The following is a 17,213-nucleotide window of genomic DNA, read 5'->3' as shown; positions in this document are numbered from 1 at the left end:
AAAAAAAGTTAAAAAGTGCAGTTCAAATTATAAAAATACCGAATATAGGGAGTTACCGTTCTATTGGGGTCTATACGAAGATGGAGGCCTGCATAGTCAGGTAATGTAGTAAACATTCCGAACTTCAAATACCATATTTGAACCATTTCCGGTGAATAATGTCGCTTAAATCACCAACAAACCGAAAATAGGGAGGTACCATTATATGGGGGCTATATCAAATTGTGGGCCTACATGACCAATTTTCAATACCAAAAGTCCTGCAGACATAATATACATTTTGTGAAAAATTTTATCAACCTACTTCATTTCGTTCAAAAGCTAGAGTGATTTCCACAGACGGACCGACGGACATTGTTAAATCGACATAGAATTTTATGCTGATCTAAAATATATATATACTTTGTGGGTTCTAAAATGTATATTTCGAGGTTTTACAAACGGAATGACAAACCTTATGTACCCTCCATAGTATGGTCAAATGTCAAACTGAAAAAACTAGCATTTTGAGAATTGATAAATAAAAAAGCAGAAAGTTCGGACGGGCTGAAATGTGAATACCCTCTCCGCCGATTGGAAAATTAATTGGAAATATTGAAAAAAAGATAAAAAATACTATTCATATTAAAAAATTCCGAATATAGGACATATTGTTAAATCGACATAGAATTTTAGGATGATCAAGAATATATATACTTTGTACGGTCTAGGAGTATGTTTATTAAAATATAAAAATCCCGTAAATGGATTTATATGTCTGGGGGATAACCCGAGTTTCTATTCATAAGAGAGCTGCCTATAGTGGATCGGTTGAAGGTCTTCAATATATAGAAGACCAGATAAAGGTCCACCATCCACAAAAGGATTTCTATCGAAAAAAAAAAAAAAAAAGATCAGGTAGAAGGCTTCGATCCACAGAAGACCTCTGTAAGGTCTTACATGCATACAAGATGTATAGATGAGCTGTTATTTCATGTTCGGCACTGGTCATTTGTGTGCCTAGATCGTGGCCGCCTATATCATGCGATTTAATGCTTTTAAACTATTTTCTTTTAATAAAAAAAAAAATCAATATAATCAAGTAAAAACACAAATTTTTCAATTCGGTTCGATCGAAATTTTTCCATTATCGAAAGCCAGAAATTGACCCCAGAATCCATGGTACAATAAGGAGGTAAAACAGCTTCGTAAAAGTACAGAAATGCACCCCTGTGGCTGAGGCGTTTCTTCCAATCATTGATTTTGAAAACATTTTGTTTTTCAAAACGAAAAATACATACACAAAAATGGCAAAAGTCGGGCACACTTAGAAAAAAATTGTAATCAGCTGGAAGCTCTACCTTACTTTTTTATTGTGCCATGACTGAATCCATTTCCAAAAAATTTAAAATTTGGCACTTCATGCCAAAAACTAACTTTTATATTACTGTCATGCATTAATTCCAAAAAAGTGACGAGGACAAAGACCGGGAGTTTTTACAATGGACTAACAAACCAGTAAAAAGTCAACCAAACTTTTGGGCCGAAAACCAAGTTTATACCCTCCATTCGTAGCGTATGAAAGCCGAAATTTGTAGCGGATAAAATTTCCATTTTCAAATAATTTTTCGATGCCTCGAAATTAAAATTAATTAGAAGTCATTGTTGAACATTGAATTTTTAAAATTATTTTTAGAAATTTGTAGCGTATAAAATTTCCATTTTCAAATAATTTTTAAATGCCTCGAATTATAAATTAATTAGGAGTCATTGTTGCACATTAAATTTTCGTTTTGAAAATAACTTAATAATGTTTCAGACACGTTTTATTTTATATTTCTGGCCATTACATTCTATTCAATTTTCTACATTTAATTGAATGTGACGTTTTTTGTTACAGCAGCTAATAGTCACCCTTGTTGTTATAAAAAAAACATTGAGAAAACATCAACCAACAACAACAACAACCGCAATATTACAAAGATCATGATCACGTTCAATGAAAAGGAAAAAAAAAAATAGAAAAAAAAAAAAACAAAAATTAAAAAAAAAAACTTAAATAAATGAATAAAGAAAATAAAATATGTTACGTCACTTTATCAAATGTAAAGTGGCGGCACGGCGGCTCTGACATCGTCTGTCTGCCCAGTGGTGTCCAACACTTGACGTTTCGTTCCTACCACAATGTTTGTATGCATGTCGACAGACGACAGCAATTACATGACGTTGTAGTTTTTTTTTTTTTTTGGTAGACGCGAGCAATTGAAATTATTTTCTCAGTCATTTCGACAAACAATTTTTACGACAAAAAGGGGGGTTGGTTAATGTTTGTCGGGCTGATCGTGGGGGCCAACAAACATTTCAAAGTATTCACTGTGTATATACGTAGATGTGTGTGGAATTGGATAACAAAATAAAAATAAAAAATACAAATACTTTGTCAATGAATGTCACTCGGTTTTAATAATGTGTCGTAAAGAAAGAAAACAAAAAAAAAAACATTTCGACGCACAACAAAATTGCCGTTAATTCGAAAATTTGTATGAAATTGTCTTGACATTTATTGTAGGCTTTGTTCGAAGGGTAGTCATATGAATGGAGACCGTTTTACAGTAGTGGGGAAAAGTATACACTGATTTGCGATTTTTTTTTTATTCACCCCCAAAGAAATAACTTTTCATACGCCTTAAGGAAAACTAGAAAATTTTGAAAACAAAGCAAATACGGAAATTTCAATTATGTTTGACATTGCTGCTAACAACACAACTACATTGAGCTGTATGTGTGACCTATTTAAAAATTACATTAATGCTAATGTTGGAATACAGGAATTAGGCGAATAGGCCAGTCAATAGCTAACAAAATTAAATCACTTACATAATTATTATTATTTATAGTTTATAAGCAATATCCAATGGTAAAAATGTTTGTTATCCAGGAGAGGGGAGCAGATATAGTCAGACCATCATCGAACAGTCTATATTTCATAGCATTATAAAGATGTGTAAATCTAGTGAAAGAGTAGTGAAATAACTGGCTGACTGACTGAGGATCAATGCCCAAAGCGGCTGAAGCTTAAATCTTGAAATTTTGCACGAAATTTTGGTGCGTAGGCCCGTGCTAAAATATACTAAAAATTGAATATTTTGTAGTGGACAAACGAAGCTAGAATTCTGAAATTTGCAATGAAAGTCACTGATGGAGTGGAGGATAGATATACAACAGGTTTTTTTGGAAATTCAAAATTTAAAGTTAGGAAAAGTTCTACAATTGTACTAAACTTTGATACCATTTGTTATTATGTAAAGGGATAGAGCTAAATCAAACTTGACATTTGGTATGAGAATCAAGGTTGGGAAGCAGGATTGATATGTGAAGGTGGTTTTGGAATTGTGTACTAAGTGTGTGAACTGTACTAAATGGTACTAAACCTTGGTTTGGGGTGAACCAATGAAGCTGGAAATTTGAAATTTTGTATTTAGGTCCCTGTTGCTCGTATAGGGGTGATTTTGGGATATGTGTACTACAAGTGTAAGAAAAGTACTAAATAGTACTATATTTGGTAAAATTTGGTATTGGGTGAACAAATAGCTCATGAAATTTGGTATTTGGGTTGCCGTTTACATGTAGCCTAGATATTGGAAGTGGTTTCGGAAATCTGTACTATAATTGTACGAAAAGTACTGAATGGTACAATATTTGTTATTGAGTTGGGGATAGAGACAAAATTTTGAAATTTGATATTTAGATTACTGATGGAATCTGTGAGATTCGGATATAGTTTGGAAATTCGTTTTATACAAGGTGAGACGAAAAAACTGCAACCAACTTCAGACTGCTGTCATTTCCAAGCCACTCGTCCGACAGCTATTAAAATTATTCCAGTGACAGCTCATTATTTTGTTTAAGAGCATACTAAAGCATTTTGGTGGGAATTTTCCAGAAAAAAAGTTATTCGTGATGGAATTCAAGCGTGATAGTGTGATTTCTTTATATTTGGCTGGAAAACCACAAGTGGCTATCGTTAGAGCACTCCAGCATTTAAATGTGAATAACTCTTTTGTGTCTCGTACCATCGCTCGTTACCGTGATACTGGTAGCGTAGCTCGACGTCAAGGAAGTGGACGGAAGAAAACAGCAACATCAGCAGAAATGGTTCGAAAAGAAAAGAAGCGACTTGATCGAAACCCGCGTCGCAGTGGCCGAAAGCCATTGTAAAGCCATTGAAATTTCAAAAAGTGCAAGAAATTACACCGCTACAGAAAGAAATAGATTCAAAAGAGCTAAAGAGTTGCTTCGCTTGGGCGAAAGTGATGCGATGAGAAAACATTCGTTGTCCAGCAGTTTGTAAACAAACAAAATGATCGTGTTTACTTGCTAAAGAGGTCAGCTGAAAATGTGTACCTTCGGTTGGCCACTAGAACTCAAGCGCCGGCCATGGTGATGGTGTATGCCGCCATAACAGCCGATGGTCACTCTCCGTTCGTATTAATCGACCGTGTTATCAGAATAAATCCCGAAAATATTCTGGAGGGTGTAATAAAGCCTTGGGTACGCAAATATTTCGGCCGCAGACCTTGGACATTCCAACAGGACTCAGTACCATCGCACTCAGCACGCACCATCCAAGAATGGTTAACAAATGAGGTTCCTTATTTCATGTCCAGTGCACAATGTCCACCAAAATCTTCGGATACCAATCCGTTGGACTATTGTGTCTGGAGTATTTTGGAAAGCAAGGTTGGCATTAAAAAATACCAAAGTGTCGAACACCTCAAGCAAGCGCTTACCCGGGAATGGACCAAAATACCGCAGAGCAATATTCGGGCATTGGACGTTTGAAAGCCATAATTCGTGCAAAGCTGACCAATTCGAACAAATCTAAACTTATTCAAACATTTGATGCTATTTCCGACATTTTTTGCTTTCATTCAATAAAATTTAAAAAAAAAAATAAAAATTATGACGTTTGACTTTGTTGCAATTTTTTTATCTCACCCTATAGATACCACTTTTGGTCTCTGTGCTTGGGATATTAGAGTGGTTTTGGAAAGGCGTCCTATATTTGTACAAAAAATTCTAAATGGTACTAAATTTGTTATTGGGTGGTGGGATAGGGCTAGAATCCTCAAATTTGATATTGAGGTCTCTGTTGATATCTGGTATTGAGTCATGGAGGTGATTTTGGAGATGTGTACTATAATTGTACGAAAAAGTACTAAATAGTACAAATTTTTGAATCACTGTAGGTGTCTAGGATGGAGAGATGTAGATTGTTTTGGATATGCGTACTTAATCCGACTAAATTTGGAATTGAGGGAAGGAATAGAACTGAAATTTGATATTGAGGTCACTGGTTGGTTTCTAGGATTTACATATGAAGACCTTGAAATAGTTTGGACAGAAAAATTGGATATGGGTCCATTAAGCAATGATTTAACTAATATCCTCCTCGGGACATACGCAGATACCCGGATATTTGACCCAAATATCCGGATTCAAGTCCCGGATCTACTAAACCGATATGACAACATAGTTACCTTTTGAATGATAATAAGGTTACAAGATTTTATTTAAGACGGTTTGGGAGTTATTTCAAAATCACCGATTTATTGGGCCTGGAATTTTTAAAAAAATTTCCCAAAAGTTGGGTGTCTGTGACAGTTTTTACAAAACTACAGTTAAGCCCAAATAGATAAGAGTCCCTACTTGATCCCAATTCGAATATTACTACCAACCTCTCACCTAACCCATTCGAAATTCTCCTCAAAAATCTGGACCCGCTGCATACTTTTAGAGGCCAGTGTAAAACAACATAAAAAATATTTTGAGTGATCACTAACAATGAATTTTCATTGGTGACGATGACAAAGACGACGTTGGCAACAACATTAATTTGTCAAATGGTCAGCCGGAGTAGCAATCGAAAGCAAAAACCCACAGAAAAAAACAAAGTTGTGTCTATATAAATCTGTTAGCCTGCAATTAGTATCTTACAGGCCTACGTACACGCACACTCATATACGAAGGCTAGTAGGCCGCTAAGTAAGCTACGCAGCATTTTACGCTGCTGTGTCAGTGTTTTTTTTTTCTTCATTTTTCGTTTTCAAAATACAATAAACGCCTTCGACGTAATTTGTTTTTATCGCGCGAGCAAACACAAAAAATACGCAACAACTTAACTCACTCACTTGATGTGTTGACTTGTCATCTGGCTTTTCAGAGGTCTGTCTGTGGCTGGCTATGTCTGTCAGTGCCGCCGTAAAACGTAGACATACGTCGTTGTCGCAGCAACTGATTCTGGTCAGAGGGACAAACACGGAATAAAACAAATAAAAACAAAATAATGAAAAAAAGAAAACAAAAACCAAAAAAATACCCGAGCGACCCGCAGTGTATACGCAGTTTCAATGATTGTTTATAACTGAGAGATACGATGTCTAATAAAATTTGTTTAATGAAATTGTTTTATTTCTTATATTTTCCAACCAAGTCAAAGTATTGGACGCAGAGAGGTAAGGAAAGGCAGTGCGAGATTCTCGCACAACAACGCACAGCTGGTTTATTTTGTTTTCGTTTTACAGGAAATTTCTCAGGTGATCTTCCACGGTACTCTCTCTCTCCTTTCATTAAAAAAATGTTTTTCTCTCTTTCTCTCTCCCCAAATGTTGTTTACAGTAATTGTTAATACGTTCTGTTGTTCCATTCTTTAGGCTGGTGGTATTTGTTGTTTGTTAACCCAAATTGATTAAAAATACAACACAGAGAAAGGTGTGAGACGACACAGAGAGCAGGTAAATATAAACAATACAAATATGAACGTGTTTTCTTTTGTGGTTGTTTTCGTTTTCTTCTTCTTTTTCTATACGCTATGCGAATAAGAATAAAAGTAAAAAACAAATTAGGCCGTTCAGAAAATGAGCTATAGTATAGAAATATGACTATATATTCATTTTTATATATCGAGTTCAATCGAGTATAATCGGGTCATTGTGTACATAATTTTGGGGATTTCTGTATCATATGATCAAATAAAAAACACTCACACACACACATAAAAAAAAGAAATTTATGAAGTAAAAACTTGGGGGAAAATGAGAAAATATTGGGAATTACTAATGGCAGAAGTCAAAAGTCTGTTTTTTTTTTGAAAATTCTTACTATAAGAATACGAAAAGTACTAAAATGTACTAAAAATTGAATTGGACAAAGAAGATGAGTTAGAATTCTGAAATTTGGAAAGAGAGTCACTGATGGAGTAAAGGATGCATGTACCAGAGGATTTTTGGAAATTCGAACTTTAAGGCTAGGGAAAGTTCTAAAATGGTACTAAACTTCTAAAATGTTACCATTACTTGAATTTTGGAATGAAAACCAGAAGGTAAGCAGATAGTGTTTAAAATCCTAAATTTGGCATTAGGACCACTGTTCGCGTGTAGCCTGGACATATCGGGTTTTGTGCTAAAATTATACGAAAAGTACAGAATAGTATTATATTTGGTATTGGTTGATGTGGTGGAGATAAAATTCTGAAATTTGTTACACAGATTACTGATGATATCTGTGGTTGAGATTTGGAAATACGTCCTACAGGGTGAGAAGTAAAAACTGCAACCAAATTAAGACTGCTGTCATTTCTAAGCCACTCGTCCGACAACTGTTAAAATTATTCCAGTCACAGCTCACTATATTGTTTACAAGCGTACAAAAGCATTTTGTTCAGCATTTTCCAGAAAAAAAAAGTTATTCGTGATGGAATTCAAGCGTGATAGTGTGGTTTCTTTATATCTGGCTGGAAAACCACAAGTGGCTATCGTTAGAGCACTCCAGCATTTAAATGTGAATCGCTCGTTACTTGATACTGGTAGCGTAGAACGACGTCAAGGCAGTAGACGGAAGAAAACAGCAACAATAGCAGATATGGTTCGAAAACTAAAGAAGCGATTTGATCGAAACCCGTGGCGCAGTGGCTCGTGAGCTGAACATATCGCAATATTCATTCGGCAAATATTGAAAAATGAGCTCGGGGTAAAGCCATTGAAATTCCAAAAAGTGCAAGAACTTATACCGCAACAGAAAAAAAATAGACTAAAAAGAGCTAAAGAGTTGCTGCGCTTGGTCGAAAGTGGTGAAATGCCGAATTTGGTTTCTTTTTGTGAACAAACAAAATGATCGTGTTTTCTTGCCAAAAAGGTCAGCTGAAAATGTGCACCTTCGGTTACCCACCAGAATTCAAGCGCCGGCCAGGGTGATGGTGTGGGCTGCCATAACAGCCGATGGTCGCTTTACGCTCGTATTGATCGACCGTGGCATCAGAATAAATGCCGAATATTATCGCTAAAATATTCTGAAGGGTGTATTAAAGCCAGACCTTGAACATTCTAACAGGACTCAGCACCATCGCACTCAGCATGAGCCACCCAAGAATGGTTACAAAATGAGGTTTCTCGCTTCATTTCCAGGTTATAATGGCCACCAAAATCTCCCGATACCAATCCGTTGGACTATTGTGTCTGGAGTATTTTGGAAAGCAAGGTTGGCACTAAAAAATATCATAGTGTCGATCATCTCAAGCAAGCGCTTCGCCGGGAATGGGCCAAAATACAGTAGAGCAACATTCGGGCAGCGTGTGACGGTTTCATTGGCCGTTTGAAAACCATAATTCGTGTCAAAGGTGACCAATTCGAACAAATCTAAACTTATTCTAAAATTTGATGCTATGTCCGACGTTTTTTTGCTATCATTCATTAAATTTAAAAAAAAAATGTAAAAATTATGGCATTTGACTTTGTTGCAGTTTTTTCATCTCACCCTGTATATGGAGACATTGAAATAGTTTTGTACCGAAAATTTGGCTGTGGGTCCTTGGTGCAAAAGGTTTTACGAAAATCGTCCTCTACAAACTTCAATATGAAAGATTTTGGAGACTTTTTGGTGTAAAAGGTAAAATTTTGCTCCTAATTCTAATTTTGAACATTGAAATACGGTTTTTGGCTCGGTTCAAAAGTTTTTTTTAGACAATTGTTTGGTTCAGGCATAATTTCACTTATAGAAGTAACGATCCGGTTCAGAACCGGTTTGCAGCCCTGATCATGAATAACAAAATCTTTTTCCATTATTTATTAAAAAAATATTTGCTTCGAAAATATTTCCTAATTTTTTTCTCGGCCTACTTCTCGATTTGATGGACTAAACAACCATTAAATTGCGTTTGTGGCAAAAATTGCCAGGAGAAAAAATATTCTATACAAAATTTTGCTATAAATTTTTCGAATAAACCATATATCTCGGTTTTATAGTTTTTTAGGAAAATTACATTTGAAATGTTTTTTGTTTAAGACTTTTCCATTCTGAGTCGAAATCTCCCTCAATCACTTATTTTTAGGGTAAGGTGTCAAAGTAAGATATATTCTAGATCGAATTTAAAGATGAGTTTCTAAATAAATAAAATGTGCACACTTATTGTGTGCCGTAAAAGATACCATTAATGTTTTTTTTTTAATAAAATTTAGCAATTTTTCGAACTCTGAAAGTTTTCTTATAATTTTACCTTCATTAGCCAGTCCAGGTTTCGAAAAGGGCCGCCCACTTAATTCCTCTTATCGTGAATTTTAGATATATTCTCTCAGGGTTATTTATTTTTTTATTATCAACTAACTAAAATATTACAACGAAAAAGTGTTTTGTGTTTTAGTTCCAATAAAACTTATCAGCAGGGGAAATTTTAACAAAATTTATAGAAACATTAAAAAAATTCAATGTCAATGTTTTTTGTTTTTTTTTTTTCTTATCACGAAAATCATGATGATGATGTTGTTGGTGAATTTGAAATAACCCCCGACACTATTTCTTCGTTGTTGTAGCAAAGTCAAAGCTATTTCCATTTCATATCAAAACTTGATGGTGGTTCCTCACCCATGAACAACCGACCGACCCACCATATGGGAAGAAACTCAGCACACAGAGCAGTGCTTTCGAAGCACCAACATCAACCATCGTCGTCGCCGTCTTCAGCAACGTGACTATTTTGTTGAAACGGGTTATGCTTGTTTGGATTTGCACAGAAGATAGATTAAAGCACTAAAAAGGCCAGTTGTAGAAGCGATTTTCTAAAGAGCTACTGGTAGAAGAAAAAAAAAAAAAGGAAAGCAACAACAATAACAGCATCATCACCAACAACGCTAACAACAACAAAATCAAGTCATACCACACTTTGACCCAATTTCTGCGTTGGGTTCGTATCTATCAGAGCACGTTTGAAGAACTGAGCACCATCGAGTCGAAGACGACGAAGAAGAATCTAATGCTTGGAGTTTTGTGGTTAATTTTGTTGCTGTGTGTGGGGGTTACTGCCAGCCGGAGATTGGGAAATCTAAATGTGTTGGCTTTGTATGAAATTCAACGGCAAACAAGTGGTATCGGCGGTGGTGTTGTTACATTCGAGGGCCGAAATTTGTATGAATTAAATTTAAAAATATACCGGTAGCATGAAGGTCAGGGCTGAAGAAATATCAAAAAGTAATTTAATTTTCTGGATAGAGTTGAAAAATGTCATTTTAGCAGCAATTCCAACTCAAATAGAGTCAAATTATTTTTCATTGGAAATAATGACCTTTTATGTGGGGGAGGTAGCTAAAGGAGTGGACCGATATTGCCGGTCACCGAACTGAATGTAACTTTGATAATAATATTACTAAGTACCAAGTTGGGATCAAATCGGATACTTCCTTCGGACAGACGGACACCTCTAGATCGACTACGAATGTCCTGAAATGAATATCGTCCAAAGAGACCTAGGATCTAAAACCGTTTGGCCGTATATATAATGAAATATATACTCTATGAAGGTTATTAAACTATATACTATGCCATACCCACTAAGTACCAAGTTGGGATCAAATCGGATACTACCTTCGGATAGACGGACACCTCTAGATCGACTACAAATGTCATGAAATGAATATTGTCCAAAGAGACCTAGGATCTAAAACCGTTTGGCCGTATATATAATGAAATATATACTCTATGAAGGTTATTAAACTATATACTATGCCATATCCGAATGAGCCGCATGAGCCGAATAATTCATTAAAAGGTACTGTAAACAATCTTCATTCTGTCTTTCATTTGATTTGAAAACAATTATTATTACTTAAGTTACTACTTAAGAAAATACAATGCAAGATAACTTACTTTCCTCATTACCATGTAATGTGTAAGTTCGGCACAGAGTGTGCATGTTCGACAACGAAACCGAAGCTTGTGCGTTCGAGGTGTCGGCAATACCCTCTAACATTTGGAAGGAACTTGAAAATTAAAAAAAAAAAAAAAAAATCATCCAAAAATATCGGCTAAATAGGAATCGTTATATGGGGGATATACGAGGACGCGGACATGTGTACGTATTTTTTTGTCATTTGCTGGAATACCGATTTCGGATTTCAAATACGAATTTTTTAAAATTCCGGTGAACAGTGTCGCTTATATCATCAAAATATCGTTATTGTGGGCTATTGTGGGCCCATTACAAACTTCAAATACAACATTTCAAGCAATTCTGGTGAATAATGCCGTTAAAATCATGAGAATATCGAATTTTAGGAGGTACCTATATATGGGGCCTATACGAAGACGTGAACCTTCTTACGGAATTTTCTGTCATAGGTTGTAGTATCCATTACGATTTTCAAATACGAAATTTTAAATAATTCCGGTGAATAATGTCGCTTAAATCATCAAAATACCGAATATCGGGAGGTATCGTTATATTGGGCCTATGTGAGGACGAGGACCTGTATTGACACAATTTTCTGTCATAGGTTGTAGTCTCCATTACGAACTTCCAATAGGAAATTTGAAATAACTCCGGTGAATAATGTCGCTAAAATCATCAAAATACTGAATATCGGGAGGTATCGTTATATGGGGGCTATACGAAAATGTGGACTTACACAGGCAATTTTTCATCATAAGCTGCAGCACCTGTTACGACCTTCAAATACAAAATTTAAAACAATTCCATTAAAAATGTTCCTAAAATCATCAAAATACCGAAAAAGGGAGGTACTGTTATATGTGGTGTATAGGAAGATGTGGACTAGTATACACAATTTATTGTCGTAGGCTGTAATGGTTACTACAGCCTTCACAATACGGAATTTAAAACAACTCCATTAAAAATACCGCCCATATCATATACATACCGAAAAAGGGAGGTATCGTTATATGTGGGGTATACGAAGACGTGGACCAGCATAGACAATTTTCGGTTATAGGTTGAAGTGTCCATTAATATCTTCCAAAACGAAATTCGAAACAATTCTGGTCTATAATATTGCTAAAATCATCAAAATACCGAATATTGGGAGGTACCGTTATATGGTGGCTCTACGAAGATGTGGATCTGCATACGCAATTTTTTGTCAAAGGTTGTAGTATCCATTAGGACCTTCAAATATGAAATGTAAAACAATTCCGTTGAAAATTGTTGCTAAATTCATCAAAATGTCGAATATTGGGAGGAACCGATATATGGAGGCTATACGAAAACCAGGACCGACACGACCCATTTACGAACTGCAAGATCTTAGTCTTCTATCTCAGATAGAACTACAGACAGACGGACATTGCTAAACCGACTTCGAATTTTACGCTGATCAAGAATATATATGCATTGTTGGGTCCGACATGAGTATTTCGAGGACTTACAAACGAAATGACAAAGTTAATATACTATGATGGAGGCTATAAAAAAGGAAAGGTGATTTTTTGAAAGTTGCGGCGCCTAAAACTGTGCTACAACAATTAAAAGATTAATTTGGGAAGTTCCGAGATTTGTATATTGTAGAGGGTATAAAAAGAAAGGTTAGTCTTGGAAAATTGGGGCGCCTAAAAGTAGGCTACAGAAAATTGGGGATCCTAAAATTATGCTACAAAAAGTAAAGATTAATGTGGGAAGTAAAGTAACTTCTAAATACTTTATCAGATTTTGAAATGGTGGGTTTCAAAAGATGTCTTTGCAAATATATTCTCGCCATATAAACTTGAGATTTATGTGATTAATTGACTATTTCGGAAGACTGATTTATTCGTCATATATCCAACGACATTTCTGATATTTGAAATAAATGTACATGACATGACGTCTACTACCATGCGACATTTAAAATACCACCGCACAAAATGAGTGAGGCCATTGCAATGTTCTTCATCCGCCCCCTTCACCCACAATTACCGTTTTCATTCACCCTCATAACAGCAGCCAGTCATCACAGTGGCGTGCACTGTTGTTATCAAATAGTACATTTCACGTTTGTGTTTTTAATTATGAAAAGTGCAATGAACACATGATGAAGCCCAAACGCAACAACAAACTGCAGGCTCGACAATCCATCCAATAAAAATACAAACAACGAGGTGAATAACCAACCATACGAAAACAAAACTAATAAATGTCCAAATGCTATAAATGGAAATAGATTTTTCAACAGATTCTTGGTTGTAATATTGTATGGGGTACAGGGGCTAAAGAAAGTTCGACAATGATAGAATAACTCATGAAGAATATGGGTGATGTGAAAAAAATAACAATTTTCAGGCTGCTGTCATTTCTAAACTACTCTTCCGACACTCTTAAAATTATTCCAGTGACAGTTCATTATATTGTTTACAAGCGTACAAAAGCATTTTGGTGAGAATTTTTCAAAAGAAGACTTATTAGTGATGGAAATCAAGCTTGATAGTGTGATTTCTTTATATTTGGCTGGAAAACCTCGAGTGGCTATCGTTAGAGCACTCCAGCATTTAAATGTGAATAAATCTTTTGTGTCTCGAACCTCATTACCGTGATACTGGTGGCGTAGTCCGACGTCAAGGAACTGAACGAAAAAAACAGCAACATCAGCAGAAAATGGTTCGAAAAGTGAAGAAGCGACTTGATCGAAACCCACGTCGCAGTGGCCGAAAAATGGCTCGTGAGCTGAACATAATAATACTCCATTCGCAAATATTGAAAAATGAGCTCGGGATAAAGCCATTGAAATTCCAAAAAGTGCAATAACTTACACCGCAACAGAAATAAAATAGACTCAAAAGAGCTAAAGAGTTTCTTTGCTTGGCCGAAAGTGGTGAACTGCCAAATTTGGTTTTCTCCGCTCCGATGAGAAAACATTCGTTGTCCAGCAGTTTGTAAACAAACAAAATGATCGTGTTTACTTGCCAAAGAGGTCAGCTTAAAATGTGCACCTTCGGTTGGCCACCAGATCTCATGTGGCGGTCATGGTGATGGTGTGGGCTTCCATAACAGCTGATGATCGCTCTTCGCTCGTATTAATCGACCGTGACATCAGAATAATTGCCAAATATTATCGCGAAAACATTCTGGAGGGTGTATGGGTACGCAAACATTTTGGTCACAGACCTTGGACATTCCAACTGGAGTCAGCACCATCGTACTCAGCATGCGCACCCAAGAATGCTTACAAAATGAGGTTCCTCGCTCCATTTCCAGCGCACATGGCCACCAAAATCTCCGGATACCAATCCATTGGACTATTGTGTCTGGAGTATTTCAGAAGCAATGTTGGCACAACAAGATACCAAAATGTCGATCACCTCAAGCAAGCGCTTCGCCGGGAATATGTCAAGATACCGTAGAGCAATATTCGGACAGCCTGTGATGGTTTCATTGGTCGTTTAAAGGCCATAATTCGTGCTAAGGGTGACAAATTTGACCAAATCTAAACTTATTCTAAAATTTAATGCTATTTTCGACATTTTTTCTTTTATTCAATGAAATTTAAAAAAAAAAATTAAAAATTGTGGCGTTTGACTTTGCTGCAGTTATTTTTATCTCACCCTGTATAGGTAACCTCCGAAAGGACTTCTAAGTATAGAAGACCTCTCGAAGCACTTCTATGTGTAGGAGAATACCTAAAGGTCTTTAATGTACACTGGATCGCCTTAAGGCCTTCTAAATATTTAAGACTTTCCAAAGGCCTTCGATCTATATATAAATTTCTAAAGACCTTCTGTGTGTAGAAGATCTTCTGAAAGACTTCTAAATAGAACCAAAGAAGGTCTTTTATGTATAGACGACCTTCTGAATGCCTTCGAAGAATAGAAGAAAAATATGAATCTAGCTATTTCACTATATAGATAAATAAGGACTTTCACATATGGGAGGGTTCTCATATAACGTATATTTACAAAATATCTTCCTAAAGTCTTCTCATATTAAAGATTTTCCAATTATCTTCTATCTAAATGACATTTTCAGTTATTTTCACCCAAAACCTAAAAATCACAGCCACCAGATAAATTAGCAAAAAAAAAAAATAACTGTCAAAGTAACACATTCATGGTTCGTAGTTTATCTATGGCCATGACAAAGTATAATTCGCCAAAAAAAGAGACACCATGCCATGGTGATTCATCGTCGAAATGACTGTTTCACAAAAAAAAAAAAAAAAAAACAAAAAGAAATGAAAAACGCAAAAAAAATAGTTTCTCTTTGTTTCGACAACAAAACCCGCAGCAGCAGCGGCAGCTTGGCGGCCCAAATGATGGAAATGTGGATGGATGGTGGTGATGGTAATGTTGGATGGAATTGGACAGATACGAAAAAAGAAGTGAAACACGAAAATGCTTAATTTACCTGTTGCAGTGAATTTTGGTGTTGTTTTAGCAGTGTCTGTGGCACATTATCCGTTGTCACTTGTTGTTATTATAGCTGTTGTTGTTGTTGGATGGAGAGTAGATAGGAAACTATACAATGGAAGATAACTATGGAGGTACGTTTGAACTTTGTGAGTTTCAATTTTTTTTAATCAGTTGGTTAGGAATTTGTAATTTTTCGTTGATATGTTTGGAAATTTTCAATTTGTTGATTAACTTTTTTTGGTTTTGTTTTTTTTTCTTCACTGATTAGGTATTTATTCTGTAAATTTTAATAAAGAGAGAGAGATAAACACTTGTATTGAAGTTTTACAAAACTATTTCAATGGCATTACTCTGAAACGTTATCACTTGTTGTTGCCGTTGCTGTTGTTTCAAAAGGCGTTAGGAAACCGCGTAATTTCGTATAGTTAACCAGACATTAACCAAACACCGGGCACTCCAACACACACACACACCCTTATACTCGTGAGGTAGATACAGTGTTCCCAAAAAAAAAAACACAATTTTTATTTTTCTAAACACCATGAATTGTTGGGTTTTAAAAACAGGTATTTGCATGTTGTCGGTGTTTCCTCCTACGTAAACGCGTAACAAAGGTTTTTGGTAATGAATAAAAATCGAAACGCCTACGCATTTAGTTGTAAGGGGGAGTGAGTATTTTTTTCTCTTTTATGTAATAATAACCCATAGCGTTGTGTTGTAATTAATAATTATTTTACTTTTTGAGCAATTAAGAAAATTGACGACAATTAACGAAAGGTGTTAAGTATGACTTGCTTGAAAAAAAAAAAAAAAAAAATAAATAAAATTGAAAAAACGGTAAAATTTATAAAAATATGTTAAACAAGTTAAAAAGTCCCTATCGGTCTTGCGTAAGGATATTTTAAAACTGTTGACCCTTTTTGGGGAGTTTCTGAAGGAGTGGACCAATATTGGCCATTTCGTATTTGACTTGAGGGTGATATAAATATTATAAGGTACAAGATTTGGACTATATCGACTACTTGCTTCACGTTTTATGAGATATATGATCATTTTTTTTTTAAATATTGAAGTATGCGTGAGGTGAGGTTCCATTCACTTCAAACTTTGAAGAAAATCGAACATTTATTTTCATTTTTTTTTGTGAATAATCAAAATGTTGAACCTCTGTGGGGAAGGTAACGAAAGGGGTGGGCCGATAAATTTAATTTTCACATCGGATCTCTGGTTGAGAAAAAACATTAAGACATTCGAAGTTTGAAAAGAATCGTTGACTGGTTTGCCAAGTTATGAGAGATATAAATATTAAACAATTTTGAGCCTTTGGGAGGAAAGTAACAGAAGAGGTGAGGGGCAGATATCTATCATTTTCACACCGTTAGTATAAATATTGGAATGTACGAAATTTGAGAGACACAATTATTACAAATTTTGACCCCTTTGTCAGAGTTGTACTAGAAGGTGGAGGAGGTGGATACATCCCAGCTCTTTCCTTAGTCGAAATATCCCTATATATAGTGTGGAATTTAAATGTTGACCCCATTGTGGGGGAGGTATCAGAAAGAGTGAGCCTA

General features: G+C 35.6%; 1 protein-coding gene across 10 annotated transcripts in view; it reads right to left on the bottom strand.

The window, feature by feature from the left end:
* Positions 1-17,213, bottom strand: part of LOC101895716 (PAN2-PAN3 deadenylation complex subunit PAN3-like) — an 88,608-nt gene that overhangs the window by 23,104 nt on the left and 48,291 nt on the right. For 2 of the 10 annotated variants that reach the window (XM_059126001.1, XM_059126005.1), the window contains exon 2: positions 15,635-15,916. The exons of 6 other annotated variants lie outside the window; for them this stretch is intronic. The gene's annotated coding sequence lies outside the window, so the exon portion shown is untranslated. Of the gene's footprint in view, positions 1-6,170; positions 6,225-15,634; positions 15,917-17,213 lie in introns of those variants that run through there. 2 more of the 10 variants (XM_059126006.1, XM_059126002.1) reach the window with 2 other exon arrangements.

This window comes from Musca domestica, unplaced genomic scaffold, assembly GCF_030504385.1.
Source record: "Musca domestica strain aabys unplaced genomic scaffold, Musca_domestica.polishedcontigs.V.1.1 36, whole genome shotgun sequence".
Lineage (NCBI taxonomy): Eukaryota > Metazoa > Arthropoda > Insecta > Diptera > Muscidae > Musca > Musca domestica.
This window is presented reverse-complemented; position numbering and strand designations above follow the sequence as displayed.